We start from the raw sequence: 25,708 nt of genomic DNA on the forward strand, positions 1-25,708 counted from the left end.
AATAGCTTTAGCGCGGCAGTCCCCGAGTGCCACACGTCCTTTTTTTTAAGTTAAGAATTAAGCGGCCCAACGGAGTGTGATGGACCGCTTTAAGTTAGTTGTTCGCTATCCCCCACACTATAAGCATCTCCAATAAATCCTCAAAATAAATAAAAGCGACATTCTTAATACATATATGCAATAAGTATATATAATAAAGTTTGCACTTATTTATAACTAGCAAACCCGTCAGACGTTGTTCTGCCCTAAATTTGGTCTATCAGCATACACTTTAATAAGCTTTGTCCCTCTAACTCTGCCCTCCCCCTCTTCACTTCTTCTTAATCAGTTTATGCACTCCTCCCTCCGTCTTTTTCGCTTCATCTATCTAAATTTTCATGTCACTCTATCTCTTTCTCAGTCTCTTTCTCCTTCCCTCTTTTCTCTTCTCTCAAGTGTTTCCCATCCTTCTTCATCTCTTATTGCCAGTCCCAGAGGGTGGTATGTATTTTGTTCCAGTCGAATTCCGAGTTCCAGTCCCACTCCGAGTCTCAGTCCCAGTCCTAGTCCTAATCTCATTCCCAGCCCGTCTCTGGTCTACTTCCCCGAAAAAACGATCGTAAATAATACATCGGTATAAATTACTCTGTACTAAAGCACACATCAACAGCTTCAATTTGATACCCATAATGTAAAAACACATCCTGGTGGTAACCTGGTCCACGTTTTGCTATATCTCGAGACCCTAGTCACAAATAGATATGAAAATTACCCTGTACTAAAGCACTCATCAACAGCTTTCATTTGTTATGCATATTCTATAAACACATTCTAGGGTTACACGGGTCCACATTTTGGCCTATATCTCGAGACCCTAGTTACCCTCGGGTACGAAAAATACCCCGTATCAAAGTTCACATAAACAGCTTCCATTTAATACCCACATTGTACAAACATATCCCAGGATTACCCAGGTCAACGTTTTGATATCAAGACCCTATCCAGAACGGGATAAAAAGTATCCTATGTCTGTCTCCTGGTTCTAAGCTACCCTCCACCAAATTCAGCCAAATCTGTTCATCCGTTCTGGAGTTATAAATAGTGTAACTAACACAACTTTCTCTTACTTATATATGTATATACATCACATTAGAAACTTCAAAAATAACAGTATTTCTCCACTATTTAATGGATGTTATTATACAATGTACAAACTTCAGTCACTCTATTTATTACAAAAAGCGCATGAAAATCCGTTGCGTAGTTTTAAAGATTTAAGCATTCAAAGGGACATGGGACAGAAAAAGCGACTTTGTTTTATAATATGTAGTGATACTGATACATGCAAAAATACCAAAAAATGAAACTTTTTTGAAGAATTTTAAGAAAATGTTTAATATTTTGTAGCGGCAGCCAGTGGGTTAAGGCGATGGTAAGGATGTTCAAACATCTACGTATATATCTGTGTGCATATACCAGCATATCTACGTTCACATGTGTTAGTAACTGGTAGAAAGCAAACACATTCCTAGATGTTGGAACATGTATCTGTTAGTATGCGTGAAGTTTGTTCGTGAAAGTTTATGTCTGTCGTTTCCCGCCAAAAGAGGATTGTATGTATTGGTATCTTTCGTTCTTGAGTGAAAGTGGTGAGAAAGAAATGCTTTCGATCTATGGGGTACGATCGCCAAACGATGACAGGGCATGTGTCAAATGTAAAGTACATGCAAGTGAGTGCGGAAGCTACTAAAGTCGTTTTAAGTGAAAACAAAGTCCTTTGTGAAAAAAAAAAAATAAGATTCGGTTTACGGTTGTTGCTAACCGCGTTATTGGCCCGTTAAGCACCGGCACACAAAAAAAACTCGGTGTCCTGTACCCTATTCAGGTGAGTCAGTGAAACCCCCTTCCCCAGTCCCTGGTGCGTGTGGACTATTCGTGAACATAAATTAAATTGTTAAAATGCAAATTAAATAAAATAAAATTTAATACCTAAAATTCACAAAATTGAATAAATAAATAAAATTAAATGCGAAGATACTATGAAACAATGAAATAAAATAAAATAATGAAAGTTAAATAAAATAAAACTTAAATAAATTAACTTTAATTATAAAATAAAATAAAACCATACAACTAATTAAAATAAAATATCGTACATAAATACATAAAGTCAGACATCTGAGTAAAATCGAATAGATAACATTAAATATATAGATAAAATTAAGTAAAATAAATAAAATGAAATAAATAAACAAAATTTCATAAATAGGCAAAATGAAATAAGTAGGTAAAGTCAGGTAAATAAATAAAATTACACAATTTAATAAAATTCAATAACTATAACAAATAAAGGATACAGTGGGCAAAACAAAGATAGAAGCTAAATAAAGTTCACATGCATCTAAGTGTTCCCTTATTTGCGTTATGACCCAACCCCTGAAACTGTTTCTTTTCCCCTCGAATAGATCGCGGCGCTAAAGGTAAAGCCTGCCACATCTGCCACCACCATCGAGTCACAAACTCACACAAAGGCGGGGTAGTACTTCATACAGGAACTTGCCACACACACATATACACTAAAGTTAACATAAAAAGCGGGGTAGTAAGTTGAAGAAGACAAGAGGAAGCATACAGACGGTGCCAGGCTGAACATCAAAGGGGTAAAAGGGCATCTTGGCGCTCCCATCCTGGCACCGAAATCATTATTTGGGTGATATAGCGCAGCAGAGGAGAACAACGAAGGGGAGGAGCAAGTCTCGAGCCACCGCCGAGCAGAGAAAAAAAAATTAATCGACATTTTTTAGGGTTTTTTTGAAATTTTTGTTAGCATAATATTTGCATTTGTTTTTTTTTTTTTTATTAGACGGTTTAGTTTTCCACATTTGAGATTAATTTTGATTTGATCATTTAAATTTGAGATTTTTTTTTCGGTAAATAAGTTTAGTTTCCTAATTTTCTTTTGGTTCGGATATACATCCATACATATGTACACATATGTGTATATATGTAGATAATTATATGCATATCACTATGCCCTAACTTGGCCTCCCTGTTTTATCTTTTTTGTTGTTCATATTAATTTTGCCTTTTTTATGTTTCTATTTATTTATTTAGTTTTGCCAAAAAAAAAAAAAATAAATCACAATTTCCCCTTTTTGTTCGTTTGCCGATCATTAGTCTTCATTCTTTATTTATCTCACCCTCTCCTTACTCATAATCTTTAGTTTACTTGCTTCCATTTTCAATAGTTTTCATAAAGTTTGTTTTTTTTTTGTTTATTTTTATCTGGTTAACTTTCACTCCTTTTAAATTACCTTTTCTTCTTCAGTTTTTCTCTACGGAATCTCGATTCTCGTTTTGTTCAGCCACCTTTTGTTCTTTCTTTTTACTTAAATTAATTAAATATTTTTGTCCGCACAAGAAAGAAAAGAGGAAATATTCTGCTTTGATTCGGACCGCAACCGCATGCCCGAATAAACAAAATATATCCTTTTCCATTGCCGGTAGTTGATTGGAAAACTTCCAACATAAAGTCTCTTAGGTATATGATACATATGTATGTGCTCTTGAATTTTCAGCTACCCTCCCCCTCCGATGCAGGCGCCTTCGTTGCTGGTAAGATCGGTGAGTGATAATATTTAAGGTATCACATTTCTGAGACAATACACTATGTATACATTTGCATATATATATGTATAAACCCATCTACCTTACAATAGGGAAGACTTTATTTTTGAATTCGCACCAACTACAGAGGCGGTGCGATAATTCCTACTTTCGGATATCACTACTTTTATAAAATTTTCCTTTAATTTTTTTTTTTTACCGCGGGCCGAACTTCTAAACACTCATAACATCCCATAACAACTTGTGTTTAAATTGTTAGTACGTTATTCTCTTTTTCTTTAAAAAAAAATTAATCTTTGTTAGTATTTGTTTATTCACAAGCAGATAAATAGATACATACATACACATATGTATTATATATATATCCATTATTATTTGAAGTCCAGATTAGGTATTAGTAATAAGTTAGATTAATAGATATTTCTTTTTTTGGATTCCAATTAATTTTAGACGTAGTTTCCAAGAATTTGTAGTTCAATTAAATTAATTATATAATAAATTAATTGTAAAATTTACCGCTGAAATCGGTTAGTTTTCTTGTACATCATTTGGCCTTACATTGAATGGGTTGAAGTCCAAATAATATGTCAGGCTAATTAGGCATAAATTTGGTGTGGGTGTTGCATGGGTGCATTATAGGAGACGTGGATGTGAGGCTAACGTGACGGGCTAGACAGATTAGGGACATGGGACATTGACGAACGGACACATGTCAGGCTAAGGGGGCGTTGCTAAAGCCTCGGAGTCAGTGCAACGCCCAAGGTTGCGTCGAGGTTTTACGCAGAGTGGGAGGGATGACTCCACCTGACACGGACAGACCTTTTCTTCCAGCTTTCCTTTCCTTTTCATAGATTTCAGGCATGAACCTCTCTCTTGTTTGTATAACTGTAGGTAAGGCGAGTGAGCAAAAACTCACCCCGCCCGACGAGCTAGCAGGGGCTTGCCAGCATGCCAAATGCCACCTCCGCCTTACCCCAACAGTCAGTTATACAACAATGGCGCCCAACGTATAGCCCAGTTTTTTTATTTTTATTTTTCCCAAATGTCTGTCGATTTGCAATTTTATTTACTTACTTTTTTTTACTTACTAATTTTAACATCAATAGCCCATTTCTCAGTTTCCTTATTTTTTTTTTTTTTTGCTTCATTCAATTTTTAAAAATTAGTTTTGATTTCTCTGTCACTTTCTTTAACAATCTTCTTTCTTCGACTGGACAGACGACCGTTATAGTGGCAACATCACTCGGACACGTTCGTTGTGATTAGTGCCACTGTAACAAATACGAGGGGGGATACTTAGCCGACCGTAGGAGTTCCTTATATAAGCTGCAACGCTTGTATAAGTGGGATCCTGCGGTAAAGCAAGTATAATAGTAGGGAGACGCTTCCAGTGGAAGCCACTGTTTAAGCTACTGTGCAAGCAGTCCAGCACTGATTGTACATGAGGTTTACAGTGAGCCTTCATCACGGTTGTTTGCGGCAGTGTGGCAGCCAAGCTTTGGGTCATGGCTTAGAGGTTTGATGTGCCACACTGAACACTGAACACTGAAAAATACAAATGACCTGGACTTAGACAAATCACTGACAAACGACTCGCATCCACTACGACCTTGCCGAGGTACAACACCGACACACACCAATAGCATAAACGAAAAATTTAACAGATATAACAACAACAAAGAAACCAGAAAGATTTTTTTCTTTTACTACACGTGTACTTACTTATAATCTACATAGATTCTGATACATTTGTATGTACATAGATATTTACATACATACATATATTTTGCAGTTTACTTAATTTCTTATTGCAATTTTTCTTTTATGCGCAAACGTTTGTCTTTCTACAGAATTTCCTCTTTGGAATTTTAAGAGTTTTTTATTCTACCTTTTTGTAATATTAGTGAATTTTTATACCAAATTGGTTGATAGTAACTAAGACCCTTTTCTGAATTTTTTTTATATTTTTTATCAATACAATCTTATATTTACATATATACATCTTATTATTAAGAATTTAGATTTTTTTTTATTATTTTTATTTTATTTTTTTCATTTTTTTTATTTTCTATTTAGCTTAGTTTGAGTTTTTTCTTCGAAATATTCTCTTCAGTTTTTTTATATTATTATATTTTTTTTTTTTTTCACATCCTTTGTTAGTATATTGAAATTTTATCTCTACCTATTTATTATCATTTAAAATTCTGTTTTAATATAGTTTGTTGTTATAAATACATTTTTATTTACCACCCCTTGAAGTAGTGGCTTTTGGGTTTTGAATTTAAATCTGGTTGAATTTTCGAAAACAAGTTTTTTATAGGACTACTTGCTGATTACCTATTTTGGCAAACCTCCATAATATTTCTTTTAGATTTATATATATATTATTTTTTTCGTTGAATTTCATTATATCTTCTAATAGCAGTTTTGAAGTTCAGTTGATTGCTGAAAGATATTAATTATTTTTAGTTTAACCAAATCGTTATTTTTGGGTACCTGGGGTTGATTACACAATCCCTCAAATTTTGTTGTGATTGTTTTTGCTTTTTATACTCAGTTGAGCAGAGCTCACAGAGTATATTAAGTTTGATTGGATAACGGTTGGTTGTACATATATAAAGGAATCGAGATAGATATAGACTTCCATATATCAAAATAATCAGGATCGAAAAAAAATTTGATTGAGCCATGTCCGTCCGTCCGTCCGTCCGTTAACACGATAACTTGAGTAAATTTTGAGGTATCTTGATGAAATTTGGTGTGTAGGTTCCTGAGCACTCATCTCAGATCGCTATTTAAAATGAACGAAATCGGACTATATCCACGCCCACTGAAATGTGGAAAACGTCAACAATAATACCTGTGGAAAAAGTTAAAAAGACAATGCAACCTATAGAACTTAGACCCATAAATACCTTGCCAAGTGATGCTAAAATTCTCGAAGTCATTGTTAAGAATCAGTTGGTGAATCATCTTGAAGTAAATAATATACTAGTCTACCAACAATCAGGATTTAGGAAAAAACATTCCTGTGAGACAGTGCTGAACTTAGTGATATCTGATTGGAAAGAAGAGCTAAACAACAAAAAAGTAGTGGTTTCAGTTTTCCTTGACCTCAAAAGAGCTTTTGAAACGGTGGATAGAGAGATATTAATAAAAACAAGTAAGGAAGGCTAAGTTCGGGTGTCACCGAACATTATATACTCAGTTGAGAGCTGTGGAGACAAAGTAAGGGAAATCACCATGTTGTAAAAGGAACCTAGGGTAACCCTGGAATGTGTCTGTATGACATGTGTATCAAATGGAAGGTATTAAAGAGTATTTTAAGGGGAAGTGGGCCATAGATCTATAGATGGACGCCATTTAGGGATATCGCCATAAAGGTGGAACAGGCCTGACTCGAGAATTTGTTTGTACGATATGGGTAACAAATGAAATGTGTTAATGATAATTTTAAAAGGGAGTGGGCCTAAGTTCTTTAGGTGGACGTCTTTTCGAGATATCGACATAAAGGTGGACCAGGGGTGACTCTAGAATTTATTTTGTACGATATGGGTATCAAATAAAAGGTATTAATGAGTATTTTAAAAGAGCGTGGGCCTAAGTTCTATAGATGGACGCCTTTTCGAGATATCGCCACAAAGATGGACCAAGAGTGACTCTAGAATTTGTTTGTACGATACGAGTATTAAATGAAAGGTGTTAATAAGTATTTTAAGAGGGCGTGGGCCTTAGTTCTATATGTGGAAGCCTTTTCGAGATATCGCCATAAACGTGGACCAGGGGTGACTCTAGAATTTGTTTGTACTATATGGGTATCAAATGAAAAGTGGGCCTTAGTTCTATAGGTGGACGCCTTTTCGGAATATCGTTATAAAAATGGACCTGGGTTGACTCTAGAATGCGTTTGTACAATATGGGTGTCAAACCAAAAGTTTAATAAGTGTTTTAAAAGGGAGTGGGCCTTTGTTCTATGGGTGGACGCCTTTTCGGGATATCGCCATAAACGTGGAACAGGGGTGACTCTAGAATGCGTTTGTACAATATGGGTATCAAATGAAAGGTGCTAATGAGTATTTTAAAAGGGTGTGGGCCTTAGTTCTCTAGGTGGACGCCTTTTCGAGATATCGCCATAAAGGTGGACCAGGGGTGACTCTAGAATTTGTTTGTACGATATGGGTATCAAATGAAAGGTGTTAATGAGTATTTTAAAAGGGCGTGGGTCTTAGTTCTATAGGTGGAGGCCTTTTCGAGACATCTCCATAAAGGTAGACCAGGGGTGACTCTAGAATTTGTTTGTACGATATGGGTAACAAATGAAAGGTGTTAATGAGTATTTTAAAAGGCAGTGGGCCTTAGTTCTATAGGTGGATGCCTTTTCGAGATATCGCCATAAAGCTGGGCCAGGGGTGACTCTAGAACTTTTGTGTACGATATGGATATCAAATGAAAGGTGTTAATGAGTATTTTAAAAGGGTGTGGGCCTTAGTTCTATAGGTGGACGCCTTTTCGAGATATCGCCATAAAGGTTGACCAGGGGTGACTCTACAATTTGTTTGTATGGTATGGGTATCAAATGAAAGGTGTTAATGAGTATTATAAAAGGGCGTGGGCCTTAGTTCTATAGGTGGATGCCTTTTCGAGATATCGACATAAAGGTGGACCAGGGGTGACTCTAGAATTTGTTTATACGATATGGGTATCAAATGAAAGGTGTTAATGAATATTTTAAAAAGGAGTGGGCCTTAGTTCTATAGGTGGACGCCTTTTCGAGATATCGACATAAAGGTGGACCAGGGGTGACTCTAGAATTTTTTTGTACGATATAGGTATCAAAATGAAAGGTGTTAATGAGTATTTTAAAAAGGAGGGGGCCTTAGTTCTATATGTGAACGCTTTTTCGAGATATCGCCATAAACGTGGACCAGGGGTGACTCTAGAATTTTTTTGCACGATACGGGTATCAAATGAAAGGTGTTAATGAGTATTTTAAAAAGGCGTGGGCCTTAGTTCTATAGGTGGACGCCTTTTCGAGATATCGACATAAAGGTGGACCAGGGGTGACTCTAGAATGTGTTTGTACGATATGGGTATCAAATTAAAGGTATTAATGAGGGTTTTAAAAGGGAGTGGCCCTTAGTTGTATATGTGAAGGCGTTTTCGAGATATCTACCAAAATGTGGACCAGGGTGATCCAGAACATCATCTGTCGGTTACCGCTAGTTTATTTATATATGTAATACCACGTACAGTATTCCTTCCAAGATTCCAAGGGCTTTTGATTTCGCCCTGCAAAACTTTTTCATTTTCTTCTACTTAATATGGTAGGTGGCACACCCATTTTACCAAGTTTTTTTCTAAAGTTATATTTTGCGTCAATAGACCAATACCATTACCATGTTTCATCCATTTTTTCGTATTTGGTATATAATTATGGCATTTTTTTCATTTTTCGTAATTTTCGATATCGAAAAAGTGGGCGTGGTCATAGTCGGATTTAGACAGTTTTTTATACCAATACAAAGTGAGTTCAGATAAGTACGTGAACTGAGTTTAGTAAAGATATATCAATTTTTGCTCAAGTTATCGTGTTAAAGGCCGAGCGGAAGGACAGACGGCCGACTGTGTATAAAAACTGGGCGTGGCTTCAACCGATTTCGCCCTTTTTCACAGAAAACAATTACCGTCCTAGAAGCTAAACTTCTAAGAAATTTCACAAGGATTGGTTAATTTTTGTTCGACTTATGGCATTACAAGCATCCTAGAAAAATTAAATGAAAAAGGGCGGAGCCACGCCCATTTTGAAATTTTCTTTTATTTTTGTATTTTGTTGTACCATATTATTACTGGAGTTGAATTTTGGCATAATTTACTTATATGCTGTAAAGATATTAACTTTTCTTTTAAAATTTGAATTAAAAAAATTTTTTTTTAAAAAGTGGGCGTGTTCGTTCTTCGATTTTGCTAATTTTTATTATGCAGACCTAAAGAAATAAGAGTAACGTTCTTGCCAAATTTCATCATGATATCTTCAACGACTGCCAAATTACAGCTTGCAAAACTTCTAAATTACCTTCATTTAAAAGTGGGCGGTGCCACGCCCATTGTCCAAAATTTTACTAGTTTTCTATTCTGCGTCATAAGCTCAAATCACCTACCAAGTTTCATCGCATAATGCGTATTTGGTAATGAATTATCGCACTTTTTCGATTTTTCGAAATTTTCGATATCGAAAAAGTGGGCGTGGTTATTGTCCGATATCGTTCATTTTAAATAGGAGTGCCCAGGAACCTACGTACCAAATTTCATTAAGATACCTCAAAATTTACTCAAGTTATCGTGTTAACGGACAGATGGACGGACGGACATGGCTAAATCGAATTTTTTTTCGATACTGATGATTTTGATATATGGCAGTCTATATCTATCTCGATTCCTTTATACATGTGCAACCAACCGTTATGCAATCAAAGTTAATATACTCTGTGAGCTCTGCTCAACTGAGTATAAAAATGCAGCGGATTGGCATAACTGATATTGAACTTAAATGGTTCCGCAACTATTTGAAGCAGAGAAAGCAGAAAACAGTTATAAATGCTCTGACGTCGGATGAATTAGAGGTACCCATAGGGTTACCTCAAGGCTCAGTATTGGCACCTATACTATTTCTTCTAATCTAATATCTAATCTAATCTAATATCTAATCTAATATATATTATAAACTAGCCATTACCCGCGGCCCCGTCCGCAAGGAGAAAATTAAATATATGGGATATTCACGTTAGCCTGCTTATCAAGTTATCTGTTTAAAAAGATGTTTCTGTCCAATACATTTTATTTTGTAATTGAGTAAAAAAAGAACTAAATGAGCTGATAACCTGACAGGATCCCCAAATGATCCCGAAATTATCCAGAAAAATCCACGAAATGACCCCGACGCTATCGCGGACAGATCCCGAAAACCATTTAGAAATGCCACGGAAGGGTCTCCAAAAGTTCCCGGAATAGTCCCAAAAAACCCGAAATGACAACGACACGATTCTAGACTTATCCAGAGAACCACAAAGAAATGATGCCTGAAGGGTACCAAAATGATCCCGAAATAGTCCCGAAAAAGTTCCGAAATGATCCTGACGGGCTCCAAAAACCATCCAGAAAATAGCCAGGAAGGGTCCTTAGGGGATCCACGACGGATCGCGAAAACCATACAGAAATGATTCCGGAAGGTTCCCATAATGATCCCGTATTAGTCCCGAAAAAGTCCTGAAATGACCCCGACGGGATCCCAGACGGATTTCGAAAACTATCCAGAAATGATGCCGGAAAGGTCCTCAAATGATCCCCTAATAGTTCCGAAATGACCCTGACGGGATCTCGAACGGACTCCTAAATGACCCTGACGGGATCCCGGACAGATCTCGAAATCCATCCAGAAATGATCTTGGAAACCCAAAATAATCCCGAAACAATATCTGAAAAGTCCAGAAATTACCCCGACCAAAAACTATCCAGAAATGATGCCGGAATGTCCTCAAATGAGCCCCTAATGGTCCCGAAATGACCGAAAACCATCCAGAAATTATGCCGGAAGGGACCCCAAATGATCCCGAATACCATACAGAAATGATGCCGGAAAATACCTCAAATGATCCCCAAATAGTCCCGAAAAAGTTTCTAAATGACCCGGAAGGGATCCCGGACGGATACCGAAAACCCTCCAGAAATTATGCCGAAAGGGTCCCCTAATGATCCGATACCAGTCGATAAAAAGTCCCGAAATAACCCCGACGGGATCCCGGACGGATCCTCAAAATCATATAGAAATGATGCCGGAAGGTACCCCAAATGATCCCGAAATAGTCCCGAAATGACCCTGGCAGGATCCCTTACGGATCCCGAAAACCATCCAGAAATGATGCCGAAAGGCTCCCCTAATTATCCCGTATTAGTCCCGAACAAGTCCCGGTATGACCCCGACGGGATTCCTGACGGATCCCGTAAAGCATCCAGAAATAATGCCGAAAGGGTCCCCAAATCATCCCGTATTAGTCAAGAAAAAGTCCTGAATTGACCCCGTCGGGATCCCGGATGGATCCGGGAAACTATCCAGAAATGATGCCGGAAGGTATCCCGAAATAGTCCCGAAATGACCCCGACGGGATACCGGACGGATCCCGAAAACCATCCAGAAATGATGCCGAAAGCGTCCCCAAATGATCCCGTATTCGTCGAGAAAAATTCCCGAAATGACCCCGACGGAATCCCGGACGGATCCTCAAAACCATATAGAAATGATGCCGGAAGGTACCCCAAAGGATACCGAAATAGTTCCGTAATGAACCTGACGGGATCCCGGACGGATCCCGAAAACCATCTAGAAATGATGCCGAAAGGTACCCCAAAGGATCCCGAAATAGTTCCGTAATGAACCTGACGGGTTCCCGGACGGATCCCGAAAAGCATCCAGATATGATGCCAAAAGGGTCGCCAAATGATCCCGTATTAGTCGAGAAAAAGTCCCGAAATAACCCCGACGGGATCCCGGACGGATCCTCTAAATCATATAGAAATGATCCCAGAAGGTACCCCAAATGATCCCAAAATAGTCCCGAAATAACCCTGATTGGATCCTGGACGGATCCCGAAAACCATCTAGCAATGATGCCGGAAGGTACCTCAAATGGACCCGTATTAGTCGAGAAAAAGTCCCAAAATTACCCTGAAGGGATCCCGAACGGATCCCGAAAACCATCTAGAAATGATGCCGAAAAGGTCGCCAAATGATCCCGTATAAGTCGAGAAAAAGTCCCGAAATGACCAAGGCGGGATCCCGGACGGATCCCGAAAACCATCCAGAAATGATGCCGAAAGCGTCCCCAAATGATCCCGTATTAGTCGAGAAAAAGTCCCGAAATAACCCCGACGGGATCCCGGACGGATCCCGAAAACCATCTAGAAATGATGCCGGAAGGTACCCCAAATGATCCCGAAATAGTCCCGAAATGACCCCGACGGGATCCCGGACGGATCCCGAAAACCATCCAGAAATGATGCCGAAAGCGTCCCCAAATGATCCCGTATTAGTCGAGAAAAAGTCCCGAAATGACCCCGGCGGGTTCCGGACGGATCCCGAAAACCATCGAGAAATGATGCCGAAAGGGTCCCCAAATGATCCCGTATAAGTCGAGAAAAAGTCCCGAAATGACCAAGACGGGATCCCGGACGGATCCCTAAAACCATCTAGCAATGATGCCGGAAGCTACCCTAAATGATCCGGTATTAGTCGAGAAAAAGTCCAGAAATGACCCCGACGGGATCCCTGATGGATCCCGAAAACCATCTAGAAATGATGCCGGAAGGTAACTCAAAGGAACCCGTATTAGTCGAGAAAAAGTCCCAAAATGACCCTGAAGGGATCCCGAACGGATCCCGAAAACCACACAGAAATGATGCCGAAAAGGTCACCAAATGATCCCGTATTAGTCGAGAAAAGTCCAGAAATGACCCCGGCGGGGTCGCGGACGGATCCCGAAAACCAAATGATCCCTGAAGGGTCTCGATATGACCCAAACGGGATTACAAATTGGGTGAAGATAATTATAAAACCATGTTAATAAGGCAACAGGCGCGTTGGAGCGAGTAAAGAGTTACAAAGAAACATACAGGTAAAGCTAATAAAAGCGTGCTAATAAAAACAATTGAAGGAGGGCGGATGGCGGGAGGAGGAGAGTACCACTGATCGTTTTTCCAAAATTGTTTAGATCTCGATCTGTATGAGCCAGATACCAAAAATTATTGATTTTAGGACAAAATTTACATTGAGTTATAACAATTTATAGATTTTGCAGGAGAGGGGAAAGGAGGAGGGGGGGGGGGGTGTATCACTGCTCACTTTGTAAGCCCTCGACTTATTTCACCCATTGAGTTTGTAATATTGGTGAAGGTCAGTATACGTAAAGTTATAATGTGTAAAAATTGTTAAAAAGTAATTATTCGAAGGGGTCGTGGGATCCCCTTCCCCCTTTCCATGTTCGAAAAACATTTCGTCAGTAGCCTATTATCTCTGTCCCAAATTTCATCAAAATCCGTGAAGCCGTTCTGGCGTGATTCAGTCGCAAAGACAAAAAAATATAATAATTAAATTATAACTGTTCCTAGGGGGCGGAGACCACGCCCCCTTTTGAAAAATATATAGCTAGTAGATCCTTCTAGACTATTGGCTATATGCATGCCAAATTTCATACAAATCCGTCCAGCCGTTCTTGCGTGATTGAGTCACAAAGACAAACTTCTGGACAAACATCCAAACATCCAAACATCCAAACATCTAAACATCCAAACATCCAAACTTTGCCATTTATAATATACTAGCCTTTACCCGCGGCCCCGTCCGCAAGGAGAAAATGAAATATGTGAGCTATTCACGTTAGCCTGCTTATAAAGTTATCTGTTTAAAATTTTGTTTCTGTCTAATGCATTTTGTTTTTGTAATTGAGTAAAAAAAAGAACTTTATGAGCTGATAACCTGATAGGATCCCAAAATGATAACGAAATTATCCAGAAAAAGCCACGAAATGACCCGACGCTATCGCGGACGGATCCCGAAAACCATCCAGAAACGCCCCGGAAGTGTTTCCAAAAGTTCCCGAAGTAGTCCCAAAAAAACCCGAAATGACAACGACACGATTCTAGACTTATCCAGATAACCACACAGAAATGATGCCTGAAGGGTACCAAATTGATCCCGAAATAGTCCCGAAAAAGTTCCGAAATTACCCTGACGGGCTCCCGGACGGATCTCAGAAACCATCCAGAAAATATCCAGGAAGGGTCCCTAAATTATCCCGACTAACTCCAGAAAAAGTTCCGAAATGGCTCCGAGGGGATCCACGATGGATCGCGAAAACCATACAGAAATGATTCCGGAAGGATTCCAAAATGATCCCGAAATAGTCCGGAATTGACCCAGATGGGATCCCGCACAGATCCAGAAATGATCCCGGAAGGGTGCAAAAACTATCCCGGAAAAGTAACAAAAAATCCCGAAATGGCTCCTACGGCATCCCGGACGGATCCAGAAATGATCTCGGAAGGGTCCCCAAATGATCCCAAAATGGTCCCGAAATGACCCTGATGGATCCGGCAAACCATCAAGAAATTATGCCGAAAGGGTCCCAAAATGATCCCGAAATAATACAGAAAAAGTCACGAAACGACCCCTCGAGGATCCCCAAATGATCCCGTATTAGCCCCGAAAAGGTCCCGAAATAACCCCGACGGGATCCCGGACAAATTCCGAAAACCATCCAGAAATGATGCCGGAAGGAATCCCAAATGATTCCGTAAAAGTCCCGCATTGATTCCGACGGGATCCCGAACGGATACCGAAAATCATCCAGAAGTGACGCCGGAAAGGTCCTCAAATGATCACCTAATAGTCCCGAAATGACCCTTAAGGGGTCATGGACGAATCCCATAAACCATCCAGAAATGATCCCGATATATTCCCGAAGAAGCCCTGAAATGACCCTGACGGGATCTCGAACGCACCCCTAAATGACCCTGACGGGATCCCGGACAGATCCCGAAATCCATCCAGAAATGATCTTGGGAGGGACCCCAAATGATCCCGAAAAAGTCCCGCAATGATTCCGAGGGGATCCTGATCGGATACCGATAACCATCCAGAAGTGATGCCGGAAAGGTCCTCAAATGATCACCTAATACCAAAATGAGCCTGACGGCATCCCGGACTGATCCCAAAATCCATCCAGAAATGATCTTGGGAAGGTCCCAAAATTATCCCGAAATAGTCTCGGAAAAGTTCAGAAATTACCCTGACGGGTTCCCGGACGAATCCTGAAAGCCATCTCTAAATGATCCCGAAAAAGTCCCGAAATGACCCTGACTGGACCCCGAAAGGATCCCGAAAACTATCCAGAAATGATGCCGGAAATGTCCTCAAATGATCACCTAATAGTTCCGAAAAGACCCTGACGGGATCCCGAACGGATCCCGACAACTATCTAGAAATGATGCCGAAAGGGCCCGCAAATGATCCCGTATTAGTCGAGAAAAAGTCCCGAAATGAACCCGACGGGATGCCGGACGAATCCCAAAAACCAGCCAGAAATGATGCCGGAAGGGACACCAAATGATCCCGAAAAAGTCCCGCAATAATTCCGACGGGATCCTGAGCGGATACCGAAAACCATCCAGAAGTGATGCCGAAAAGGTCCTCAAATGATCACCTAATAGTCCCAAAATGACCCTGACGGCATCCCGGACAGATCCCGAAATCCATCCAGAAATGATCTTGGGAGGGTCCCAAAATTATCCCGAAATAGTCTGGGAAAAGGTCAGAAATTACCCTGACGGATACCGGACGAATCCTGAAAACCAATCTTAAATGATGCCGAAAAAGTCCCGAAATGACCCTGATGGGACCCGGAAAGGATCCCGAAAACTAACCAGAAATGATGCCGGAAAGGTCCTCAAATGATCTCCCAATCGTTCCGAAAAGACCATCTATCCAGAAATGATACCGAAAGGGCCCGCAAATGATCCCGTATTAGTCGAGAAAAAGTCCCGAAATGACCCCCACGGGATGCCGGACGAATCCCAAAAACCATCCAGAAATGATTTTGGAAGGGACCCCAATGATCCCGAAAAAGTCCCGCAATTATTCCGACGGGAATCTGAACGGATACCGAAAACCATCCAGAAGTGATGCCGGAACGGTCCTCAAATGCTCACCTAATAGTCCCAAAATGACCCTGTGGGCATCCCGTACAAATCCCGAAATCCATCCAGAAATGATCTTGGGAAGGTCCCAAAATGATCCCGAAATAGTCTCGGATAAGTTCAGAAATTACCCTGACGGGTTCCCGGACGAATCCTGAAAGCCATCCTTAAATGATCCCGAAAAAGCCCCGAAATGACCCTGACGGGATCCCGAAAGGATTCCAAAAACTATCCAGAAATGATGCCGGAAAGTTCCTCAAATGATCCCCTAATAGTTCCGAAATGACCGTGACGGGATCCCGAACGGATCCCGACAACTATCCAGAAATTATGCCGAAAGGGTCCGCAAATGATCCCGTATTAGTCGAGAAAAAGTCCCGAAATGACCCCGACGGGATCCCGGACGAATCCCAAAAAACCATCCAGAAATGATGCCGGTAGGTATCCCAAATGATCCCGAAATAATCCCGAAATGACCTCGTCGGCATCCCGGACGGATACCGAAAATTATCCAGAAATGATGCCGGAAAGGTCCACAAATGATCCCCTAATAGTCCCGAAATTACCCTGATGGGATCCCGGACGGATCCCGAAAACCGTCCAGAAATGATGCCGGAAGAGCCCCCAAATGATCCCTAAAAAGTCCCCAAATGACCCCGACGATATCCCGGACGGATCCCGAAAACCATCCAGAAATGATGCCGGAAGAGCCCCCAAATGATCCGAAAAAGTCCCCAAATGACCCCGACGAGATCCCGCACGGAACCCGAAAACCATCAAGAAATGATGCCGGAAGAGCCCCAAATGATCCCGAAAAAGTCCCCAAATGACCCCGACATACTCCAGAAAAGGTTCCGAAATGGCTCCGAGGGAATCAACGACGGATCGCGAAAACCATACAGAAATGGTTCCGGAAGGATCCCAAAATGATCCCGAAATAGTCCGGAAATGACCCAGATGGGATCCCGCACAGATCCAGAAATGATCCCGGAAGGGTCCAAAAACTATCCCGGAAAAGTAACAAAAAATCCCGAAATGGCTCCTACGGCATCCCGACGGATCCAGAAATGATCTCGGAAGGGTCCCCAAATGATCCCAAAATGGTCCCGAAATGACCCTGATGGATCCGGCAAACCATCAAGAAATTATGCCGGAAGGGTCCCCAAATGATCCCGAAATAAAACAGAAAAAGTCACGAAACGACCCCTAGAGGATCCCCAAATGATCCCGTATTAGCCCCAAAAGAGTCCCAAAATCACCCTGACGGGATCCCGAAAGGATTCCGAAAACAATACAGAAATGATGCCGGAAAGGTCCTCAAATCATCCCCTAATAGTCCCGAAATGACCGTGACGGGATCCCGACAACTATCCAGAAATGATGCCGAAAGGGTCCGCAAATGATCCCGTATTAGTCGAAAAAAAGTCCCGAAAGGACCACGACGGGATCCCGGACGAATCCCAAAAACCATCCAGAAATGATGTCGTTAGGTATCCCAAATGATCCCGAAATAGTCCCGAAATGACCTCGTCGGCATCCCGGACGGATCCCGATAATTATCCAGAAATGATGCCGGAAAGGTTCCCAAATGATCCCCTAATAGTCCCGAAATTACCCTAATGGCATCCCGGACGGATCCCGAAAACCATCCAGAAATGATGCCGAAAGGGTTCCCAAATGATCCCGTATTAGTCGCGCAAAAGTCCCGAAATGACCCCGACGGGATCCCAGACGGATCCCGAAAACCATCCAGAAATGATGCCGAAAGGGTTCCCAAATGATCCCGTATTAGTCGCGAAAAAGTCCCGAAATGACCCCGACGGGATCCCGGACGGATCCCGAAAACCATCCAGAAATGATGCCGGATGAGCCCCAAAATGATCCCGAAAAAGTCCCCAAATGACCCCGACGAGATCCCGGACGGATCCCGAAAACCATCCAGAAATGATGCCGGAAGAGACCCCAAATGATCCCGAAAAAGTCCCCAAATGACCCCGACGATATCCCGGACGGATCCCGAAAACCATCCAGAAATGATGCCGGAAGAGCCCTCAAATGATCCCGAAAAAGTCCCCATATGACCCCGACGAGATCCCGCACGGATCCCGAAACCCATCCAGAAATGATGCCGGAAGGGTCCCCAAATGATCGCGAAATAGTCCCGAAATGATTCAGGAATAGTCCCGAAAATGTTCCAAAATAACCCCAACGGGATCCCGGACGGATCCCGTAAACTATACAGAAATGATCCCGGAAGGGTCCCAAAATGATCCCGAAATAGTCCCGAAAAAGTCCCGAAATTACCCCGGCGTAATCCCGGACCGATCCCGAAAACCATCCAGAAATGATCCCGGAAGGGTCTCGATATGACCCTTACGGGATTACAAATAAGGTGAAGCTAATTATAAAACCATGTTAATAAGGCAGCAGGCGCATTGGAGCGAATAAAAAGTTAGATAGAAACATACAGGTAAAGCTAATAAAAGCGTGCTAATAAAAACAATTGATGGAGGGCGGATGGCGGGAGTAGAGGAGAGGACCACTGATCGTTCCTCCAAAATTGTCTAGATCTCGTTCTGTATGTACCAGATACCAAAAACTATTGATTTAGGAGAAAATTTAGATTGAGTTATAACAATTTATGGATTTTACACCAGAGGGGGAGATAAAGGGGGGCGGGCGGAGGGTGTCACTGCTTACTTTGTAAGCCCTCGACTTATTTTACCCCTTGAGTCTGTGATATTGCTGAAGGCCAGTATACGTAAAGTTATAATGTGTAAAAATTATGAAAAATAATTTCTCGAAGGGTCGTGGGACCCCCACCCCTCTTTCCATGTTTGAAAAAAATTTCGCTAGTATACTACTGTCTGTGTCCCAAATTTCATCAAAATCCGTGTAGCCATTCTGGCGTGATTCAGTCGCAAAGACGAAAAAATATAATAATTAAATTATAACTGTTCCTAGGGGGCGGGAACCACGCCCCTTTTGAAAAATATATAGCTAGTAGATCCTTCTACACTATTGGCTATATGTGTGCAAAATTTCATCCAAATCGGTCCAGCCGTTCTTGCGTTATTGAGTCACAAAGGCAAACGTCTGGACAAACATCCAAACATCCAAACATCCAAACATCCAAACATCCAAACATCTTAACATCCAAACTTTCCCATTTATAATATACTAGCCTTTACCCGCGGCCCCGTCCGCAAGGAGAAAATGAAATATGTGGGCTATTCACATTAGCCTGCTTATAAAGTTATCTGTTTAAAATTTTTTTTCTGTCTAATGCATTTTATTTTTGTAATTGAGTAAAAAAAAGAACTTTACGAGCTGATAACCTGATAGGATCCCAAAATGATAACGAAATTATCCAGAAAAAGCCACGAAATGACCCCGACGCTATCGCGGACGGATCCCGAAAACCATCCAGAAACGCCCCGGAAGTGTTTCCAAAAGTTCCCGAAGTAGTCCGAAAAAAACCCGAAATGACAACGACACGATTCTAGACTTATCCAGATAACCACACAGAAATGATGCCTGAAGGGTACCAAATTGATCCCGAAATAGTCCCCGAAAAAGTTCCGAAATTACCCTGACGGACTCCCGGACGGATCTCAGAAACCATCCAGAAAATATCCAGGAAGGGTCCCTAAATTATCCCGACTAACTCCAGAAAAAGTTCCGAAATGGCTCCGAGGGGATCCACGATGGATCGCGAAAACCATACAGAAATGATTCCGGAAGGATTCCAAAATGATCCCGAAATAGTCCGGAATTGACCCAGATTGGATCCCGCACAGATCCAGAAATGATCCCGGAAGGGTGCAAAAACTATCCCGGAAAAGTAACAAAAAATCCCGAAATAGCTCCTACGGCATCCCGGACGGATCCAGAAATGATCTCGGAAGGGTCCCAAAATGATCCCAAAATGGTCCCGAAATGACCCTGATGGATTCGGCAAACCATCAAGAAATTATGCCGAAAGGGTCCCAAAATGATCCCGAAATAATACAGAAAAAGTCACGAAACGACCCCTAGAGGATCCCCAAATGATCCCGTATTAGCCCCGAAAAGGTCCCGAAATAACCCCGACGGGATCCCGGACAAATCCCGAAAACCATCCAGAAATGATGCCGGAAGGAATCCCAAATGATTCCGTAAAAGTCCCGCATTGATTCCGACGGGATCCCGAACGGATACCGAAAATCATCCAGAAGTGATGCCGGAAAGGTCCTCAAATGATCACCTAATAGTCCTGAAATGACCCTTAAGGGGTCATGGACGGATCCCATAAACCATCCAGAAATAATCCCGATATATTCCCGAAGAATTCCGGAAATGACCCTGACGGGATCTCGAACGCACCCCTAAATGACCCTGACGGGATCCCGGACAGATCCCGAAATCCATCCAGAAATGATCTTGGGAGGGACCCCAAATGATCCCGAAAAAGTCCCGCAATGATTCCGAGGGGATCCTGATCGGATACCGATAACCATCCAGAAGTGATGCCGGAAAGGTCCTCAAATGATCACCTAATACCAAAATGACCCTGACGGCATCCCGGACTGATCCCAAAATCCATCTAGAAATGATCTTGGGAAGGTCCCAAAATTATCCCGAAATAGTCTCGGAAAAGTTCAGAAATTACCCTGACGGGTTCCCGGACGAATCCTGAAAGCCATCTCTAAATGATCCCGAAAAAGTCCCGAAATGACCCTGACTGGACCACGAAAGGATCCCGAAAACTATCCAGAAATTATGCCGGAAATGTCCTCAAATGATCACCTAATAGTTCCGAAAAGACCCTGACGGGATCCCGAACGGATCCCGACAACTATCTAGAAATGATGCCGAAAGGGCCTGCAAATGATCCCGTATTAGTCGAGAAAAAGTCCCGAAATGAACCCGACGGGATGCCGGACGAATCCCAAAAACCAGCCAGAAATGATGCCGGAAGGGACACCAAATGATCCCGAAAAAGTCCCGCAATAATTCCGACGGGATCCTGAGCGGATACCGAAAACCATCCAGAAGTGATGCCGAAAAGGTCCTCAAATGATCACCTAATAGTCCCAAAATGACCCTGACGGCATCCCGGACAGATCCCGAAATCCATTCAGAAATGATCTTGGGAGGGTCCCAAAATTATCCCGAAATAGTCTGGGAAAAGTCCAGAAATTACCCTGACGGATACCGGACGAATCCTGAAAACCAATCTTAAATGATGCCGAAAAAGTCCCGAAATGACCCTGATGGGACCCGGAAAGGATCCCGAAAACTAACCAGAAATGATGCCGGAAAGGTCCTCAAATGATCTCCCAATAGTTCCGAAAAGACCCTGACGGGATCCTGAACGGATCCCGACAACTATCCAGAAATGATACCGAAAGGGCCCGCAAATGATCCCGTATTAGTCGAGAAAAAGTCCCGAAATGACCCCGACGGGATGCCGCACGAATCCCAAAAACCATCCAGAAATGATTTTGGAAGGGACCCCAATGATCCCGAAAAAGTCCCGCAATTATTCCGACGGGAATCTGAACGGATACCGAAAACCATCCAGAAGTGATGCCGGAACGGTCCTCAAATGCTCACCTAATAGTCCCAAAATGACCCTGAGGGCATCCCGGACAAATCCCGAAATCCATCCAGAAATGATCTTGGGAAGGTCCCAAAATGAGCCCGAAATAGTCTCGGAAAAGTCCAGAAATTACCCTGACGGGTTCCCGGACGAATCCTGAAAGCCATCCTTAAATGATCCCGAAAAAGCCCCGAAATGACCCTGACGGGATCCCGAAAGGATTCCAAAAACTATCCAGAAATGATGCCGGAAAGGTCCTCAAATTATCCCCTAATAGTTCCGAAATGACCGTGACGGGATCCCGAACGGATCCCGACAACTATCCAGAAATTATGCCGAAAGGGTCCGCAAATGATCACGTATTAGTCGAGAAAAAGTCCCGAAATGACCCCGACGGGATCCCGGACGAATCCCAAAAACCATCCAGAAATGATGCTGGTAGGTATCCCAAATGATCCCGAAATAATCCCGAAATGACCTCGTCGGCATCCCGGACGGATACCGAAAATTATCCAGAAATGATGCCGGAAAGGTCCACAAATGATCCCCGAATAGTCCCGAAATTACCCTGATGGGATCCCGGACGGATCCCGAAAACCATCCAGAAATGATGCCGGAAGAGCCCCCAAATGATCCCGAAAAAGTCCCCAAATGACCCCGACGATATCCCGGACGGATCCCGAAAACCATCCAGAAATGATGCCGGAAGAGCCCCCAAATGATCCCGAAAAAGTCCCCAAATGACCCCGACGAGATCCCGCACGGATCCCGAAAACCATCCAGAAATGATGCCGGAAGAGCCCCAAATGATCCCGAAAAAGTCCCCAAATGACCCCCACATACTCCAGAAAAGGTTCCGAAATGGCTCCGAGGGAATCAACGACGGATCGCGAAAACCATACAGAAATGATTCCGGAAGGATCCCAAAATGATCCCGAAATAGTCCGGAAATGACCCAGATGGGATCCCGCACAGATCCAGAAATGATCCCGGAAGGGTCCAAAAACTATCCCGGAAAAGTAACAAAAAATCCCGAAATGGCTCCTACGGCATCCCGGACGGATCCAGAAATGATCTCGGAAGGGTCCCCAAATGATCCCAAAATGGTCCCGAAATGACCCTGATGGATCCGGCAAACCATCAAGAAATTATGCCGGAAGGGTCCCCAAATGATCCCGAAATAAAACAGAAAAAGTCACGAAACGACCCCTAGAGGATCCCCAAATGATCCCGTATTAGCCCCAAAAAAGTCCCAAAATGACCCTGACGGGATCCCGAAAGGATTCCGAAAACAATACAGAAATGATGCCGGAAAGGTCCTCAAATTATCCCCTAATAGTCCCGAAATGACCTCGTCGGCATCCCGGACGGATCCCGAAAATTATCCAGAAATGATGCCGGAAAGGTTCCCAAATGATCCCCTAATAGTCCCGAAATTACCCTAATGGGATCCCGAACGGATCCCGAAAACCATCCAGAAATGATGCAGAAAGGGTTCCCAAATGATCCCGTATTAGTCGAGAAAAAGTGCCGAAATGACCCCGACGGGATGCCGGACGGATCCCGAAAACCATCCAGAAATGATGCCGAAAGGGTTCCGAAATGATCCCGTATTAGGCGCGAAAAAGTCCCGAAATGACCCCGACGGGATCCCGGACGGATCCCGAAAACCATCCAGAAATGATGCCGGATGAGCCCCAAAATGATCCCGAAAAAGTCCCCAAATGACCCCGACGAGATCCCCGACGGATCCCGAAAACCATCCAGAAATGATGCCTGAAGAGCCCCCAAATGATCCCGAAAAAGTCCCCAAATGACCCCGACGATATCCCGGACGGATCCCGAAAACCATCCAGAAATGATGCCGGGAGAGCCCTCAAATGATCCCGAAAAAGTCCCCATATGACCCCGACGAGATCCCGCACGGATCCCGAAAACCATCCAGAAATGATGCCGGAAGGGTCCCCAAATGATCGCGAAATAGTCCCGAAATGATTCCGGAATAGTCCCGAAAATGTTCCAAAATAACCCCGACGGGATCCCGGACGGATCCCGTAAACTATACAGAAATGATCCCGGAAGGGTCCCAAAATGATCCCGAAATAGTCCCGAAAAAGTCCCGAAATTACACCGGCGTAATCCCGGACCGATCCCGAAAACCATCCAGAAATGATCCCGGAAGGGTCTCGATATGACCCTTACGGGATTACAAATAAGGTGAAGCTAATTATAAAACCATGTTAATAAGGCAGCAGGCGCATTGGAGCGAATAAAAAGTTAGATAGAAACATACAGGTAAAGCTAATAAAAGCGTGCTAATAAAAACAATTGATGGAGGGCGGATGGCGGGAGTAGAGGAGAGGACCACTGATCGTTCCTCCAAAATTGTCTAGATCTCGTTCTGTATGTACCAGATACCAAAAACTATTGATTTAGGAGAAAATTTAGATTGAGTTATAACAATTTATTGATTTTACACCAGAGTGGGAGATAAAGGGGGGCGGGCGGAGGGTGTCACTGCTTACTTTGTAAGCCCTCGACTTATTTGACCCCTTGAGTCTGTGATATTGGTGAAGGCCAGTATACGTAAAGTTATAATGTGTAAAAATTATGAAAAATAATTTCTCGAAGGGTCGTGGGACCCCCACCGCTCTTTCCATGTTCGAAAAAAATTTCGCTAGTAGACTACTGTCTGTGTCCCAAATTTCATCAAAATCCGTGTAGCCATTCTGGCGTGATTCAGTCGCAAAGACGAAAAAATATAATAATTAAATTATAACTGTTCCTAGGGGCGGGGACCACGCCCCTTTTGAAAAATATATAGCTAGTAGATCCTTCTAGACTATTGGCTATATGTGTGCAAAATTTCATCCAAATCGGTCCAGCCGTTCTTGCGTTATTGAGTCACAAAGACAAACGTCTGGACAAACATCCAAACATCCAAACATCCAAACATCCAAACATCCAAACATCCAAACATCCAAACATCTAAACATCCAAACATCCAAACATCCAAACATCTTAACATCCAAACTTTCCCATTTATAATATATATTAGATATATTAGATATATTAGATTAGATTAGATTAGTTAAGATATATTAGTAAATAGTCTGTATGGAGGTTCTGATTGTCCTATAATATGAATAAATAAATAAATAAAAAAATAAAATATTATTTTACCTTCCATTTGATACCCATGTCGTACAAACACATTCCAGGGTTACCATAGGTTCATTTTCCTACATGGCAGTGCCCCGCTATCTTATCAAAATCATTAGTTTATCTTATTTAATGGTTAAATACGTCATTATAAGACAAATCTCATTTTATTTTTTTCTACTTTTTACAAAAAACATTTTGTGTTTGCATTTTTCTAAAAAGTTTCGACTATGACGAAGCACCCTGTATCTGTGACATTCTGAGCTTTCACACAATAATACTAGGTTCAAACACACACCAAATTGGCAATTTATACTATTTGGGCAATTTATTACGCAATTTGTCATATAATAAATTGTAATAATAAATTGCCAATTTAAAAAAAATTGCGTAATAAATTGTTTCAAACTGCAAATGCAACATTGTAAAGTGTGTTTATTGAGTATACTTAAACGTCAGTTACGCATGGCTGAACTATATGGTTGGCTCGCCTCATCAGCTGATTTTATGTCTTTCATTTCACTGGAGTAGGGATTGTCAAAAGAAGATGGCAAAATCAAAATGAAACCAAAACATTGAACACATTTTCTTACAACACACAAAAATTCCAAA

The 25,708-nt window shown here is 41.9% G+C and overlaps 1 long non-coding RNA gene across 1 annotated transcript in view; it reads left to right on the plus strand.

Moving 5' to 3' along the window:
* The first annotated feature begins 763 nt into the window (after positions 1 to 763).
* LOC137251700 (uncharacterized) overlaps positions 764 to 25,708 on the plus strand; it is a 33,167-nt gene continuing 8,222 nt past the window's right edge. Inside the window, exons 1-2 of the long non-coding RNA XR_010953315.1 lie at positions 764 to 1,864; positions 2,445 to 3,603. This is a non-coding gene — a long non-coding RNA (uncharacterized lncRNA). The remainder of the gene's footprint in view (positions 1,865 to 2,444; positions 3,604 to 25,708) is intronic.

Source organism: Eurosta solidaginis, chromosome 5 (assembly GCF_040869045.1).
Source record: "Eurosta solidaginis isolate ZX-2024a chromosome 5, ASM4086904v1, whole genome shotgun sequence".
Classification (NCBI taxonomy): domain Eukaryota; kingdom Metazoa; phylum Arthropoda; class Insecta; order Diptera; family Tephritidae; genus Eurosta; species Eurosta solidaginis.